Here is a 17,583-nt window from a genome sequence, read left to right on the forward strand (position 1 = left end):
CGATGACCCTGATATCATGCACCAGGTCCTGGGTGTCACTCAGAATTAGATCCAAGGTCGCCTTCTCTCTGGTCGGTTCCATGACCAACTGTTCTAGGGCACAGTCATTTAGTGTATCTAGAAATTTGACCTCTTTGTCCTGACCTGAATGTGAATTTACCCAGTCTATGTGTGGGTAATTGAAGTCACCCATAATTACAGCCCTGCCTCTCCTTGACACCTCCCTGATTTCCTCCTGCAACTCCCAGTCACTGTCGGCATTTTGATTCGGAGGGCGATAGCACGTCCCCAGTAGCACGTTCCCTTTCCGGCCTTGTATAGTCACCCACAGGGTTTCTGTGGAGGACTCCAGTCCACCTAGGTTTTCTAGCTTGTTAGATTCTATCCCTTCTTCAACATACAGTGCTACCCCTCCTCCAAGGCGCCCCTCCCTGTCCTTTCTATAGAGTTTATACCCAGGGATAACAGTGTCCCACTGGTTCTCACTGTTCCACCATGTTTCTGTTATGCCCACTATATCTATTTCTGCGTTAGCAACCAAGCACTCCAGCTCACCCATCTTGGCTCGGAGGCTTCTGGCATTGGCATATAAGCACCTATATGCTGAATCTCTCCCCTGATGTATGCTATTCTTTTGACTCTTTGACCTGCTGGCACAGGCTCCCGTCTGCTCTTTATGCGGTTCTGCACTGTCCCCTTCTGTTTTACCTGAATTCTTTGCAGCCTCACACTTTAAAGGATGGCTTTTGCCAAACGGGATACTGCCCAGCTCCCATCGGCTGTTCCCCAGGTGTCATTTTAAAAGCTGCTCTGCAACCTTTTTGATTTTAAGCACCAGCAGTCTGGTTCCTTCTTGGTTCAAGTGCAGCCCATCCCTTTTGTACAGGCCTTGCTTGCCCCAAAATGTGTCCCAGTGCCTAACAAATCTAAACCCCTCCTCCTGGCACCAACGTCTCATCCATGCAGCTCTGCCTGTCGCACTGTATTTGCGCGTGAAACAGGTAGCATTTCTGAGAATGCTACCTTGGGGGTCCTGGACTTCAATATGCTACCTATCAGCCTAAATTTGGCTTCCAGGACCTCCCGACCGCATTTCCCCACATCGTTGGTGCTGATGTGCACCATGAAAGCTGTCTCCTCCCCAGCACTGCCTAGGAGCCTATCTAGACGCTGCGTGATGTCTGCAACCTTTGCACCAGGCAGGCATGTCACCGTGCGGTCAACATGTGGGTCACAAACCCATCCGTCTATCCCTCTAATGATCGAATCACCCACTACAAGGAGGCCCCCGCCCCCCAGAGGAGTATCGCCTGTGCGAGAGGATATGGGCTCATCATCCACGGAAGGAGTCCCTTCTAAAGGAGCATTTCCCTCTTCCTCAGACTGATGTCCTCCTTGCCCAAGACCTTCATTCTCCCTGACAGCAGAGGAGCTACCAGCCCTGGAGTGGGATGCCTCTATCACATCCCTGAAGGTCTCGTCCACATGCCTCTCTGAGCTTCTCCAGATCTGCCACCTTGGTCTCAAGGGAACGGATTTGTTCCCTGAGAGCCAGGAGCTCCTTGCACTGAGCACACACCCATGACTTCTGCCCATGGGGCAAATAGTCGTACATGTGGCACTCTGTGCAATACACTGGGAAGTGCCCCTTCCCCTGCTGACCTTCTATCTTCATACTGTTTTTGTTGTCTGTTTACAGTATTTAGAGAGTTTATTGTCCGTTTATTAGATAGTTTATTAGAAGGATAGGTCTCAGCTGTAATGGTCAGCTATTTAACTGTCCAAACAGCCTTTCCCAAGAATATGAGGGATACGATGTTTGCAGCGCTGGTTTCAGAAAAGGCCAAGGAACAAGAGACATCATTGCAGATGTATGCTGGATAATTGCGAAAGCCAAAGAATACCAGAAAGAAGTCAATATGTGCTTTATTGACTACAGAAAAGCCTTCAATTGTGTCGACCATGTCAAGTTGTGGAATATCCTTAGGAAAATGGGCGTCCCAGAGTATCTCATTGTTCGCATGAGAAACCGATACACAGGACAGGAAGCCACACAGTCCAGACAGAACATGGTGCAACAGACTGGTTCCAGATCGGCAAAGGAGTAAAACCAGGCTGTATACTTTCTCTCCTGCCTTACCTATTCATTATGTAAAGTTGTGCCATTGAGTCGGTGTCTACTCCCAGTGACCACAGAGATCTGTGGTTTTCTTTGGTAGAATACAGGAGGGTTTACCATTGCCCTTACGCTCATTTATTTTGAATACACATGCTCCAAGGCTGAGCACTAGCATTTTAAAAGGGTTCTGGGGTTCAACCACAATGAAAATTAAGCCTCATGGCCCCAGATCGAAATATTCAGTACAGCACATAGCAGCAATCTGCTGTCACTCTCATAAGATCAGCAGCAGATGACATTTATGCACCAGAATGACAGAAACTCCAGAAGGGATGATCCTCTTGGAATCTGTCTAAACAAACCAATGGTGTAGAAAATGCATCTTTTTGAAATCGTTATTGTAGCATAATTATTGTGGCGTAAATAGCATGTTGTACACTGAGGATGCAATTTTAAAGAGCTGCTGTCTTCAGTACCACATGTACTTTGGGTTTTCAAAGTTGTGCTTAATAATTAATAGCGGTGCTTGAAACCAAAGTGCACTCAGGTGCTCTGAGATTATCTTTTTCAGGATTTTTCCAAAAGTGGACTCAGCATGGGACAGTTGTATTTTTCCTCCCAATCAAGAGGGGGACACAGCCAAGTCATAGAAACACATCCCTTTCTTCTAAGTTTGCTTTTTAGGTGGAAATATCACTGAAGTAGAATTAACAGCAGAAGAGAAGGCATGCCCTCACCTCTTGCCTAAGGGCTTCAAAGAGGCATCTGGTGGGCCATTCTGGGAAACAGGAGCTGGACTGGATGGGCCTTGGGCCTGATCCAGCAGGACTGTTCTTATGTAATTCTTTCCTCCAAACCACTTTGATTACATGAATGTCCTCCCTGATCCATCCCAGTCCATTGCCATTGCTCTCCCAGGCTCCATCTTCTCTTCTACCTGCAGGGGTGACCCAAGGTATTTTGGAGCCTGAAGTAAGACACCAAATGTTGCCTTAACCTATGCCCCTGTTGGGGCCAGCCCCCTTTCAAAACTGACCCTTACAAGCTTTGAAAGTAGTGTTGGGGAGGGGAGGAAGGAGAGTTCCCAGCAGCCTCCTCTTCTCTCCAGGTGTTTCTTGCAAGCTTGACAAAGTATTCAAGGGTCTGATTGGTCACGGAGAGCTTCCCTGATGGCAGCAAGGGGTACCTTGCTGACATAGGATGCTGACACAGCCATGACAACCTGAGGACCTGCTGTCTATAGTAGAGGCCACTCAGCATCACCAGTGCAAGCATCTTAGGAACTGGGCAAGGCCGAAGTTGTGTAACCTTGTTGACCAAGGGTGTCTGCAAGAGATTTATTTTCATACACACACACACACACACACACACACACACACACACACACACACACTCATCAATCATGGTTGGATGAGAAGGGGCTATCAGTCTCTTTACTTTCAGGATTTTGTGTATGCAAAAAGATGCACATTAAAGATTACATCTAGTTTGTCCTTGATCCAATATGGCAAGAGTTCTTAGTAGGGATGTGCACAACGTTTCGATGGTGAAATGTTTCTACTCAAAACAGGCCATTTTGAATGGTTTGAGCTCGAAACTGAAGACCCTTTTAAAGAAGGGGCCTGTTTCAAGCTCGGAGTAGAACAACCTCGTTTTGACTGAAACGTTTCAACATTTTGAGCACCATTTTGGAGGGTTGTTTTTCTCTTGCTGATTATTTTCTGGCAGAGGGTTCCAATTGGGTTGTGATGTCCTTTTAAACCTCTCCCCCAAACCCCCATAGGATCCCTTTTTAGATAACTTTTTTGGGGAAAAGTTAAAAAAATGGTTTAATTGCCCGCTTGCCCATTTCTTTTGCGGCTTGGGTGAGAGGTAGAATGCATCATGCCCTACCACCCAATCCACTTTGGTGTCCCTAGGAGCTACCCATGGGGAACAATAGGGAACAACTCAGTGTTTTGAGTTTCCCCTTTGTTCCCTATGGCCAAAACACCTGAAACATTTCGAGTTTGTTCCATTGAAACAGCTGGAATCGACTGCTGTTTCGACAAAACATTTCGGTCATCTTTTTCATTTCTACCTCAGAACAGAACACAAAATCAATTTCATGTATATCCCTAGTTCTTAAACCTGGTCCCCAGATGTTGTTGGCTACAACTCCCATCATCCCCACCTCGATTGCCTTTGCCCTTGTGGCAGAGGATGATGAGAGTTGTAGTCTGATAACATCAAGTTTGAGAGCCTTTGAAATATAGTGAGATCCAGTATGCAGAGATGTTTCCTTGTGCAAGTGCTGCATTGGGCTATATTTCAGCTCTAATATGATTCATTGACATGTTATAGCTAATCTGTGAAGGCGTCTCCATTATTTTTGAAACCAAACAATGTAATAGCTGTGGAAACTGGTTCCAAAATGGTTTTAATGATAACATCATGGTGTTAAATCAAGGCATATTAAGAGAAACTCCGAGGCACTGTAAACCCTTTCTCCTAATTATGAGCATTAACATACTTTATAATCTCATTAAGCTAATTGTATTGCTTTAGAAACGACATCTCAGATGCTCAATTTAAAAACACAGCTAAACAAAACTAACGGGATCAGTAACCGAAAGGGAAAATGCTGGTTTAAGCAGCTGTGGTGTTATTTTTTTTTTTTTGGAAAAAAATCTCACATCATGAAGCTGTTCTCATGATCCGTGAGAAGAGCTTCTGTTGGGCCTGAGGGGAGAGCAGGCCATCATGGAGCTGGTGGGAGCTGTGGGGATCAGGGGCCACGAGGCCCCCGGGAGTCCCAGGATGCTCCGTGTGAGTGCGTGGGGCATCCTGGAGAGACCCCCGAGGCCGGGAGGCTGCTTGCAGGTGATCCACGAGTAATATGTCTACTTGTGAGTCACGGCGCGCCACGGCAACATATGAGCAACCAAATGAGGTTAACAGCGTGAGCACTCTGTTAACCTCATTGAAGGGGAAGGGGAATTAGGTGGGCTAGCTGCCTTGGGAGCACCAGGCTTGCCTGCGAACCAGGTAGTTCCCACAGTCCCTGGAAAGTGGGCGAAGCGCCCTTAGTCTGCTTGCCAGTGATTGTGGGAATAGCTTCTATGTGTGTATTTTTGCAAGGACTTTGTTCTGTATACATACAAGTGAGAAGTGCTGGTTTAAACATTTAAAACTATGAAGGTCTGGGATTAAAGTGTTTTAAGAATCCTTTCCTTCTGTTTGAACCTGCTCAAATATCGATATCCATCTGTGTGAGCCTAATTGAATGAAAAGAAATAAGGAAAACTGGGGTGATTTTATTTTAATATCAATGATAATCTATCCCCCTCCCTCCCCCTCCCCCTCCTCCTCATCAACAACAGCACCATCTGCACAGTGAGTGTAAACAAGAAACAGAGCCTTTTTTTTTTTTGTTGAGGCCGCCATACTCCAGAACACTAAAGTGTAGTGTGACTGGGACAATTTCAGCTCAATTTCCAGAGGGTACCAAAGACTTACCTGTTCCAACAGACCTTTTCATTTTAAAAGCTGTTTGTTCTGCAGCTGCTTTATTTTGTGTGATTGTCTGTATGTATGGACACACACACATTGATTAATGGCGTCTTGTTATCTTAATTCTTTGATTCATTTTATTTTGATCTCCTCTTTTGTTAGCTGCGCTGAACAATCTTATGGCTGAACATCCTTATGGTGGAATGGCAAGGTATACATGTTGAAGATTAATTAACTAGTAAAGAGAGCCATGTTAACCCCTGTTAACTTGGCAAAGAGGCACCTTTAAACAAGGTGATTCTCTTTATTTAGCAGGGGGAGAGTAACTGGACCTATCCACTCCCAGCACAGGACCTCCAGTGACTGTTGCTGGTGTCTATCTTACATTTCTTTTAGATTGTGAGCCCTTTGTGGGCAGGGATCCATCTTATTTATTTATTATTTCTCTGTGTAAACCACCCTGAGCCATTTTTGGAAGGGCGGTATAGAAATAGAAATAGAATAAATAAATAAATAAATAAATAAATAAATAAATAAATATTCTTATGATTTAATAATTAAAAATGGTGGTTTTTTGTTATTTGTTAAGAACAGCCCTGCTGGATCAGACCCAAGGCCCATCAAGTGCAGCATCCTGTTTCACACAGTGGCCCACCAGATGCCGCTGGAAGCCTACAGGCAGTTGTTGAGGGCATGCCCTCTCTCCTGCAACTGGTACTCAGAGGCATCCTGCCTTTGTGGCTGTAGGTGGCCTATAGCCCTCTGACTAGTAGCCACTTATTGACAGACCTCTCCTCCATGAAGTTGTCCAAACCCCTCTTCAAGCCATCCAGGTTGTTGGCTGTCACCACATCTCGTGGCAGAGAATTCCACAAGTTGATTATGAGACACCCAGTTTCTTTATCTGTGGTGTGAAAAGAGGCTAAAATTAGCTTACTTGCAGCTGTGGAGTGGCCAGAAATGACTTTTGGTGTCACTTCTGGTCCTCATTTTAGAGCACAGAGTCATTTTGAGGCTCTTTCTGTTAAAACAATTTTTTTTTCTGCCAAAAATCCACCTGACTTGGTCATTGGGAGGGGTGTGTGCATTCCTGGAGCCCCGTCACCCTGGAGAGTAAGTTGCTGTGCAGATCTACTCTTATTTCTCCTCCCTTCCCACTTTTTAGGCATTTTTAGGTTCCCCCACCCCTGGAATCTAAGCCCCCAGTCCCCATAGAGTTAAAACTTTGTTATTCGTGGTTTCCATATCCGTGCTAATTGGTGGGAACGCAACCCTCACAAATAACAAGGGTCACCTATACCAGTGTTTCTCAAACTTTTTGGAGTCAAGGACCGCTAAATTCTTCGTGCAGAGTTTCAAGGACCGCTACATTCTTCATGCGCAGTTTCCCGGACCAGCAGTTAGTAAAGGGGTTTCAAGTCTGTCTATCTATCTCTCTATCAGACTTCTATACTGCCCCAAACATGCATCTCTGGGCAGTTTAGAATGAAAATAATATAAGCATTAAAATAATTAAATTTGGAATCTTTTGCAAACATGGAATATTAGGGGTTCTTAACCTTGGGTCTCTCAGTTAAACTCCCATAACTCCCAACAACAATGGCATCTGGCCATTATGGCTGGGGATTATGGGAGTAGAAGTCCACCAATGTCTGGGTAACAAGGTTGAGAACCCCTGAATCTAAAAGCCTGGGTGAACAAATTTGTCTCCAGTATGTCTTCAGTATGTGCGGGGTGGGGGTGGAGGTGCTTCTGATTACTCAGTGGAGAGGGTATGTTGGGCCATTAGAAAAATTCAAAAGCTACATGGGGCCAATGAAAACAACATACAAACAAGCCCCACTGATGCAAGAGGGAAACAGCGTTCCTTCTCAAGGTGCCTTGACCACAACAGGCAGCTGGGTTTCAATCAACCAACCTTTGGCTGCAAACAATGAGCATGCAAGAACCAGCAGCCCTTCAAGTGGCGCCCACTGCCATACTTTTTCCTCCATGCCCCCGCACCGCATACAGTTTGAAGCTGTAAAGATAGGGAATAAGATAGCTGTAGGAAGATCTCAGCAGCACATGGAGGCAAGGCACAAGAAGGGTCCCATGCCTCCGTGATACTCTTCCTCTTCCGTGCCATGTGCAAAATTGAGGAAGTGAGTGCCTTGATTTCAGTTTGGGGGGGGTTGACTCCCAGTCAGGGACTGGCACTCAAGCCTTCGGGGACCGGCAGCGGTCCAGGGACCGGTGGTTGAGAAACACTGACCTATACTATATACACGAGGCCATCGGATATTGTGGGTTCATTCCCCACTGTTTTTCCTATTCGTGGGCAACTTCCCTGTATACCAGTTTAGTTACTGCAGTGGTAGGTTTGGTCATTCGCAGACTCTGCAGTTAGGGAAACCCATTGGACCACCCCGCCCCCAACTAAATCTGTATATTTGGAGCAGCCCCTGGAAGGAGAGGAGTTCCCAGGAGGTTTGCAGTGAAAAAAATCCACTCTGGCACTGCTTCTCTGCTGCCTCACCAAGTGGATATTTAAACTTTAAACCCCGATGCATGTAAGCTGAGAAGAGCATAGGCTGCTCCAAGGAGTTTAAAATTTAAATATCCAGTCTCATACTGAGTAAATATTTAGAGTTTAAATCCCCCGGGATCAGCCTGCATGCCTCTTAGCTGACATGTGGGCTGTTTGGGAAGGTTTGAAATTTAAATAACCACTCTCACCTGCTTCTCAGCTGGTGCATAAGACTGATATTTAAATATATTTAAAATTTAACCCCCACCCCCATTTTGAGTTTAAAAATCCAACCCTGTACCAGCAAAAGAATCTAACCCAATTTTGGCGGTTAGGTCTAATAATTTAATATGGTGGCTTCTACATTCACAGAACTTTCTGCAAATGTTACCCCGTGGTCCTGGAGGGCCTCCTGTATATTTGATTGGGCTGGCCAGCCAGTTTAGATGGCCCATGGCAAGCGGTAGTACTATAAAGCAACCCTCAGTTATCCTGAAAACTCTTTAATAGAAACATCCCTGATAATTTTCCTCTTGAGTTATACACAAGTTATAAAAAGAAAGAACACAATGGGTATGTCTGAAAGGAGGGGACAGTCTTTCACAACCCCCCGCCCTGCACACAGAAAAGAATGCAATCATCCAGGAAGTCAAAAGAGAAAGGCATAATCAGGAGGAACCTTCTACAAATATTCTAGATTTTTAAAAACATCTCTCTTTTTTGGCAGCACACACACTTTTAAAAAAGTCTCTACAATGGAACTCTTTAATTTGAGTTTTAAAGACAACGTCTTTTGTTACAAATGGCTAATAATATGCTTAAAACTGCCTCCACAATAAATGGAATTATATAAAGTGATGGAATAATTAGTAGCTACCAGCTTGATAATGTCTTATTAAAATAGCTATGGGGCCTGCTAAAATTAACGTTGTTTATGAATCAGGATGAACTGAAACAACTAAAAACTAATGGGGAAGAAGTCCTTATTAAAGCAGGTGGTAGTGTGTGCATCGTTGCATAAAGGCTGGTTTCAGGGCTTAACTTCTGGAAAGAGAAATGTGTCTCATGTCTGGGACTGCGGTGAAGAGAAAGGAATGGTGCCAAAATTAAAAACAAAACAAAACCCTGAAATTTGTGGAGAATTTCAGGATTCCTCAAAGGAGAAACTTCTGGGAATTTCCTCCAATAGTTTCTTCACATTCCCCCTCTCAGGTGAAAAGCCACAGATGCTTGAAATGTGGAACCTCCATATTTAGGGGCAGTATACAGTTGAATGCCAGTTGCTGGGGAGTGACATGGGGAAATGACTATTGCTTTCAAGTCCTGTGTGTGGGTTTCCTGAAGGCATCTAAGTGACTACTGTGGGAAACAAGAAGTTGAATGAGATGGTCCTTTGGTCTGACCCAACTGTATTCTTCTTATGTTTTCAGTAGCAGCATATCTTGGGCTGGCCCTATCTGGTGAGCCATGATAACATGGCGGAACAGCCAGCATCCAAGGTCACTCACTGGTTATCTTCAGGGGCAGCCCTTTCATGAGGCAAGATGAAGCAGTCACCGCAGACAACAGATTATTATTGGGAATGGCAGCAAAATGCCCTCTGCTGCCACCATCAGAACAACTCTTTGGGACTGATCTGGCCCTAGCAAGGAGCATATCTCTTCACAAAGCTTGCAAGAAACACAAGGAGAAAAGAAGAGGCTGCTCACAACCAATTGTTGGATCAGCTGCAGATACAACAAATCATGGGAAACTCAAACTACCACATATTCAACATTGACTCCAGATTTTGCCCATTACATGGATTTCCCCTCCTTATCCCCGGGCTCTACTCTATACATTCCTCCCACCTGCAAGGCAGTGCGGTACTTAGTTTATTTTTTAGGAATATTGAAGTGTTTGGATTCTTTGGTGCCTTCATTACACACCTTCATTACTTCTGTTTATTTTGCTGCTTTGCAGGTGGGGGTGGAGAATTAGTGGCATCCCATGTGTCAACTACCCCACAACCTGCAAGCCACTCAGTATATATTTTAGGAATTTTTGAGTGGTTAGACTCTTTGGTGTGTAATGGATCCTCATAGGGATTTGTTATGAGGAAAGGTTATTAGACACCAAAGAGTCCAAACACTTGAAAAAAATTCTGGAACATAAACTGCATAGTACCCCACTGCCTTGTGGGTGGGAGGTGGGGTGTAGTTGGCACATGGCAGTTGACACTGTCCAAAGACACTCAAAATGAACAGAAGAAATGAAGGTGTGTAACGAATCTCCATGGGAATTCATTGAGGAAAAGTTATGATACGCCAAAGAATCCAAACACTTAAAACGAGTGATCAGACATTTAACTCCACTTCTACGAGGGCTAGAACTTAGCTTAAAAAGAAAAAAGAAAGCTGGGAATCTGGGTGAATTAGTAGGAGGGATCTGTATCTCAAACAGATTTGAATCAAATCAGGTGTGATTCGATTTGGACCCGAATCTAGCCTATGGACCACAGGGGCGATTTGTTCTGTCTCCAAATCACCCAAATCACCTAGATTGGGGTACAAATCGATTTCTACCCAAATCGATTCACAAATCCCTAAAAATAGTTTTTTTAAAAAACCCTGGACATAAATTGGGCTGGGTTCCAATACAGAAGTGAAAAGCCAAATCGTGTGTGAAGTGATCTCTGAAATATCGCATGGACTTTGGGGTAAATCTGGCCGATGTGTGTACACACACACACACACACACCCTCCCAAAGTAAAGTCGTGGTAAAGTCGCCATCTGAAAAAGCTCAAGGAGGGTGGAGGGTGGCTGCTGCTTCTGCTTCCACCGTTACCATTAGTTCCCCCCCGCATTGCTCCGATTTTGCTAAGCCCCCTGAAAATTGCCAAAATGGCTCACATTTTGCCAAAATGGCAAATGGGGTGGTTTAAATTGGGGGTGTGGGGGAGCATTTTTGTCTCAGTCTTATTTGGAAGGAAAGCTCACTGAACTCAACAAACTCCAAGAAAATGCTTTGGCTCAGACTGCAGAGCAATATATTTGAAAAGATTTACATATATACTATTTAAAGATAAATAATCATATGGAAGACACAAATGGCATGCCATATTAACTAGGGGAAGAGGGACCTTTTGAAGTGGTGATTTTCTTCACATTTATCAGGGACAGCAACTGCCACCATTCAGACGGGCACATCGTACCATTCCTCCAGTGGCTGTTCCTGGTATCTAATCTATGTTTCTCTTGAGATTGTGAGCCCTTTGGGGACAGGGAAACATCCTCTTCTGGTTGTTATTCCTTTTCTTTCATCCAAGTACTGAGGTAAATCTGGTCTTGGACGAGGTCACACTCCCTCTAAAAGACAAAGTCTCTGGACCTGACGTTGTCCTTGGAGGCACAGGTGGCGGTGGTGTGCAAGAGCGCCTTTTACCAACTACGGCTGGTAAGCCAGCTGTGACCCTAACTTGGAGAAGCTGGACCTGACCTCAGTCACTCATGTGTTGGTAACATCCAGATTGGACTACTGCAATGCGCTCTACGTGGGGCTGCCCTTGAAGACTGTTCAGAAGCTTCAGCTGGTTCAGAATGCTGCTGCAAGGATGCTCATGGGCGCAGGGCGTTTCATGAGTATCACACCCGTCCTGCGGCAGCTTCATTGGTTACGGGTCCGCTTCTAGGCAAGATTCAGGGTGCTGGTCTTGATCTTTAAAGCTCTACACGGCTTGGGGTGGGGTACCTGTAGGACCGCATTTGCCCATATGAATCTGCCAGGGCTCACTGTTTCAGGCCTCCAGTTGGTGGGGGCAGGGCCTTTTCAGAGACAGGGCCTTTTCAGTTGTGGCCCCTCGGCTTTGGAACACCCTCCCTGAAGAGCTTCACCATGCTCCCTCCCTCAGTGTTTAAAACAACAACAACTCAAAACACACCTTTTAAAGAAGGCTTTTTAATGCTCCATTTTTAGTTATATCTGGTAGGTTCTTTAGCTTTTTATAACTTCTAGTTTTTCGCTTTAAAAATTTTTATTTTGAATCTAATAATGATTGTGGTTTTTAACCTTTTAACTTGTTTGTTCAACATGGTCAATGTTATTACTTTTATTGTGTCTTGTATCTATTTTATTGTTGTAAGCCGCCCCAAGCAGTAGTGCGCTGGAGGGGCGGGGTATAAATATTTCAAATAAATAGCTAGCTAGATATATAGATAAATTTCTTTGTAAACCTTTCTGAGAACTTCTTTGCTTAAAAGCAGTATATTAACAATGGCTGACATTCTGTGTGTCCCACATGCATTCGAACACAACATGCAAGGACGTTTAACACAATGCTTATCACCATATGCAAGAACACATTGCGCAAGGACACAATGTGCAAGGATATGCCAACCCAGTATCGTTGTGTGTACACAAGTTGTGCAAATGAAGTTACACAAGAATAAGCTCATTGGAAATAATGGACTTACTATTGTATTATGACATTTGTGCAATTTCTGCATTTGCATACAATTTCTTGCATACACGCAAGTTTATTGAGTGGATGCACACTTGCGCAGTATATCAGTCAGCATGCCTAAATAGAACCGAGATGTACACATAGCCCCAGCCCCTAATCATGAATCTGGTCTGGAATATGTGGCTGCTGCTTCCATGCACCTCCTCCCCACATTTCGCAGTAACTTATTTTAAAAGCAGGAAACTCTTGAATGAGACCTTTGTTTTATACATGAATGGGGCAGAAGGAAATGAAAAATGCAGCTGCCTGATTACACCAAATCAATTAGACACAAGGTGAAGAGCTTTCTGTTCACTCAGACTTTTAAATTTTGATTTTTTAAAATGACTTAAAAACAAGTTTTTAAATCATTTTGTACAGTATTTTGTATTTGGGGTGTGTGTGTGTGTGTGGTGATTGGATGCATTTTATGTGTTTTTATTGGATGTTTTAATTTTGTGTCATGAGCTGCCCAGAGAACAACTTGTTATGAGGCAGTTAACAAAGTTGTTCATTATTTCTTGTTTACACAGTCTTGTAACAAGTCATTATTTCTTGTTTACAACAGACAGGTGTTACTGACTGGTTTGTTTTATCCAGACATCGAGTCCTTCCCAAGGACCTGGGATGGCTGAATTTTAGTGTCAATTGTTATAGATATCATCGCAGAATATGGGCTGTTCCCAGTAAAGCTGCTTTTTGTAATTGGCTGATGGTGATTTCTGTGGCCCCTATGGTGTTGAGGTGCTCTTCAAGGTCTTTTGGAACTGCACCCAGGGCGCCAATGACCACTGGGATTATATGGGTCTTTTTCTGCCACAGCCTTTCCATTTCAATTTGTAGATCTTTGTATTTGGCGATTTTTTCTATTTCTTTTTCTTCTATTCTGCTATCCCCTGGTATTGCTATGTCGATTATTTTCACTTGTTTTTCTTTCTTCTCGACTACAGTTATATCTGGTTTATTGTGTGGCAGATGTTTGTCTGTTTGTAGTCAGAAGTCCCATTATATTTTTACATCTTCATTTTCTACAACTTTTTCAATTTGATGGTCCCACCAATTTTTGGCTACAGGTAGCTTGTATTTTTTTGCAGATGTTCCAGTGTATCATCCCTGCTACCTTGTCATGCCTTTGTTTGTAGTCAGTCTATGCGATCTTTTTACAACAGTTGATTAGGTCGTGCACTGTTTCATCTGCTTCTTTACAAAGGCGGCACTTGCTGATTGTTGTGGATTTTTCGACTTTTGCTCTTATTGCATTTGTTCGTAGTGCCTGTTCTTGTGCAGCCAGTGCTAAACCCTCTGTTTCTTTCTTCAAGTTGCCATTCTTAAGCCATTGCCAGGTCTTGGTGATGTCTGATTTTCCACTTATATTGTGCAAATATTGACCATCCAGGGGCTTATTTCTCCATTTTTCTGCTCGGTTCTTGACTTGCTCTTTCTTGTAGGCCTGCTTTGTTTCATTGGTGTTGAATAGTTTCGCATTATTGACCATTTGAAGTGCATCTTCTTCACTGTCCTTGATATATTCTTCAAGGCCTCTTTTCTCCTCCTATACTGTTTGATGGACTTGCAGCATTCCTCTTCCACCTGAGCTGCGAGGGAGGTATAGCCTATCTACATCACTGCGGGGGTGCAGAGCATGATTGATGGTCATGATTTTCCTGGTCTTATGATCTAGCGTCTCTAGCTCTGCCTGGGTCCAGTCTATTATTCCTGCCGTGTATCTGATAACAGGTATAGCCCAGGTGTTTATGGCTTGTATGGTGTTCCCGCCATTGCGTTTGGACTTGAGGATTTTTCTAACTCTCCTGATGTATTCACTTCCAATTTTTCTTTTAACTTCAGTGTGTGCAGTGTTATCAGCCTGGAGAATGCCCAAGTATTTGTAATGTTCTTTCTCTTCCAGGTTCTTGATGTTGCTTCCATTGGGCAGTTCTATTCCTTCTGTTTTTGTTATTTTCCCTCTGTTCATTATTAATGCAGCACACTTGTCTAGTCCAAACTCCATTGCTATATCGCTACTGAATATATGGACAGTGTTGAGCAGTGATTCAATTTCTGACAGGGAGTTTCCATACAACTTCAGATCGTCCATGTACAGCAGATGGTTGATTTTACTTGATGTTTTAGATGTTAGGTATCTGAGGCCTGTTTTGTTTAGTATTTGTGTAAGTGGGGTCATGGCGATTACAAACAACAGAGGGGATAGTGAGTCTCCTTGGAAAATGCCTCTTCTACTGCTAACCTGTCCAAGTGTCTCGCCATTGATTGTTAACTGTGTACTCCACATGCTCATGGCTTTTTTTATAAATATCTGAATGTTTTTGCTGACATCAGTTGTTTCTAAACATTTTAGTATCCATCTGTGAGGCAATGAATCAAAGGCTTTCTTGTAGTCAATCCATGCAACACTTAGATTTGTTTTTCTTCTCTTGCAATTTTCTAAAATCATTTTGTCAATCAGCAGCTGGTCTTTTGTGCCCTTGGTGTTCAGGCAATTTCCTTTCTGTTCAACTGGAAGCTGTTTGTTAGTTAATAAGTGTTGCATCACTTCATCTGCTATTATTCCAGTTAATAATTTGAACATGGTTGTCAGGCAGGTTATCGGTCTATAATTACTTGGAACTGATGAGATGAGTTTTCCCAGTTGTTGGCCATTGTTCAATATCACCGCCTTGCAAAATGTGATTGAACTGTTTTGATAGTTGTTTATGAAGGCTTGTTAGGGGTTTAAGCCAAAAGCCATGCAGTTCACCGTTGCCTGGCGCAGTCCAATTTTTAATTTTCTTTGCTCTTTCACTTATTAATTCTGCTGTTATTATTAGATCTTGCATTTGTTGGTTACATTTTTTGACCTCTTTCATCCAGCCTGCTTTTTTATTATAATCTATTGGATTGTCCCATAATTTCCCCCAGAATTGCACTGTTTCTTCTTTATTTGGTGTTTCTAGGTTTCTTGCAGTTTCTCCTTCTATGCTTTGGTAGAAACGTCTCTGATTCGATTGGAATTGGAGATTTTGCCTGTGTTGTGTAATTCTGGCTTCATATCTGCTAATCTTCTTTGACACTGCTGTTATTTGCTGCTTTATTATTTCCAGGACTTCTCTAATTCTCCTTGAATCTAGGTGGTATTTTTGGATCAGATACTGTTTGGTGTTTTCATTCTTCAGCTTCTTGTCTTTCATATGTTTCAATTTACTAGCATCTGATCTAAGCCTGGAGATTTTATTTTCTAATCTAATCTTCCATTTAGGTGATGTACTGCTTTCTTTTTTGACAGGTCCACTGATCTTATATCCGAGCTCTTGTGTTGTTATTGTTGCTGCACTGTACATTAGTTGGTTTGTTTCTTGCAAATTATTGGTTGTTATTTCTGCAAGTGCAGCATTGACATCTTTTAATGCCTGAGCAAGTTGTTTTTTGGCAACTGTTTTTAGCACTGGAAGTCAAACCCTGGTGGTTGTTTGGTTCATGTGCTCAGTTATTTTTTGCTTTAGTTCTTGTTGCTTTTCTGTTAAACGGCATTAGGGTTTTTGAGGTGAAGGAAAAGGGGCGGTTGCCTGGTTTTGATTTTGAAACAGTTCAGTAACAGTGGCATCCTCTATTTCCAACACCTCCTTCACTTGCGCCTGAGCAACTGCTTCAGTTGGTGGTAATTCTTCTTCCATATCTTGAGCCTGTGTTGCTCTTTGCAGTTCTTCCAGCTCAACTTCTGTGAATACTTTATTTCTTATTATGAATCTTCTCTAGTCTGCTAGCCTTTGTTCTGTTATTTCTGTATCTGGATGCTTCTCTTTCCAAATTTGGTACATTCTTTTTAAATAACCTCTTCTAGTTGGACTAGACTTGTAATAGCAGATCATTATTTCCTTGTTGACATTTTTTGTATATTTTTTTCGGTTAGGCGACGTTTCTTCCAGTAACCTTGCAGTCTCCAGCCCTGGTTGCTCAACTGAAGATCCTGAGTCCTGTTGCCCACTTGCCACCAGATGTCCAGGGACTCCAGCACCTGGCGCGGCCCTTGTTGACCCGGGCGATGACCAATCCGGTATAGATTTATTAAAGTTACATCTCACCATATTGTTGATGGGAGAGGCACTCTTTGTCTCACTCCTCTGGTGAGACCTGTCCAGTATGGTCGGACCTCTGGCATAGCTCTCACCTTCCTCAGAGCACACAAGTCCCACAACCACACCAAGGTAGTGCCTCACTGGGGGTTGTTCATTATTATTATTATTATTATTATTATTATTATTATTATTATTATTATTTTACACAGTCAGACAGGTGTTATTGACTGGTTTGTTTTATCCAGACATCGAGTCCTTCCCAAGGACCTGGGATGCCAGAATTTTATTGTCAATGTTGTTGTTGTTGTTGTTATTTCTATTTATACACAGTCTACCAGATGTTATTATTTGGATTTGGTGCTTTAATTATCGGGCCCTTTCCGATAATTTCAAGGGGCTAGGTATTATTATTATTATTATTATTATTATTATTATTATTATTAATAAACAAGTTAAAATAATCGACATAGCAATACCAGGGGATAGCAGAATAGAAGAAAAATCAATAGAAAAAATCACCAAATACAAAGATCTACAAATTGAAATTGAAAGGCTGTGGCAGAAAAAGACCAAAATAATCCCAGTGGTAATTGGCACCCTAGGTGCAATTCCAAAACAACTTGAAGAGCACCTCAACACCATAGGGGCCACAGAAATCACCATCAGCCAATTACAAAAAGCAACATTACTGGGAACAGCCTATATTTTGTGATGATATCTATAATAACCAACAGTACTGACGATAAAATTCAGCCATCCCAGGTCCTTGGGAAGGACTCGATGTCTGGATAAAACAAACCAGTCAATAACACCTGTCTGACTGTGTAAATAAGTAATAATAATTTGACTCTAAGGATCAAACAAACTCTATGGGAAGTTTTACTGTCTGGGAGATGAAGTTGCCTAAGG

The sequence above is a fragment of the Hemicordylus capensis genome, chromosome 1 (genome assembly GCF_027244095.1).
Source record: "Hemicordylus capensis ecotype Gifberg chromosome 1, rHemCap1.1.pri, whole genome shotgun sequence".
Lineage (NCBI taxonomy): Eukaryota > Metazoa > Chordata > Lepidosauria > Squamata > Cordylidae > Hemicordylus > Hemicordylus capensis.